The sequence below is a fragment of the Nicotiana tabacum genome, chromosome 24, assembly GCF_000715075.1.
Source record: "Nicotiana tabacum cultivar K326 chromosome 24, ASM71507v2, whole genome shotgun sequence".
NCBI lineage: Eukaryota > Viridiplantae > Streptophyta > Magnoliopsida > Solanales > Solanaceae > Nicotiana > Nicotiana tabacum.
In genome coordinates, this window is record NC_134103.1 from 11,950,760 (window position 1) to 11,951,482 (window position 723).

Sequence of the window (723 nt, forward strand, 5' to 3'; positions counted from 1 at the left end):
ATTGATAGTATAAATCTCTACATTATCAATGATATGAATTAAATCCACTCTTTTATACCATGGAGGATATTTTCTTTTAAAGGAAACCATGCATGTATATTTCAAATTTAGTGAACCGCCTATCATTTAGTGTTTTGATATAATTTTGAATTGTGAGAACTAAATTTTAGAAAAGGAATACTCTTACCGTTTTCATTTGAAATTTACAAAATGTATCTCGCTGAGGTGACTACAATGAAAAGAAATGGGCTTTTCTTCACTCTTAACCCGCGCCAAAAACTATTTACATTCTGCAGCCGAAAGTGTATAAAATTTAAGTATATTTTTAACATACAGTGTATATATATACACAAAAAAATATACATTTTTCGACTATTATTTTGAGAGCGACTATACAATGTAATTTCCCCCGAAGAAATCTCACGCACAGGCCCAAGCGATGAGCAGACACTCGAACAACTCACTAAATGTTTGTCAAGAAAATTGGAGAGAGAACGTGTGAACAAATTCCTCTACAATCATGTCCACAAAAATATTAGTCTGATTAGCACCCATTATACTTTCACTTAATTGGAATGCTACATCAGTTCTCCCTATCAATGATTTTATCAAAAGAGAAGTAAAACACAAAAGGCTGCTGCTTTCACAAATATCATATTAATCAATTGCTACAGAATACAACCAGAACTTTTTCTATCAAATAAGATGAAAATAATGCGGAAA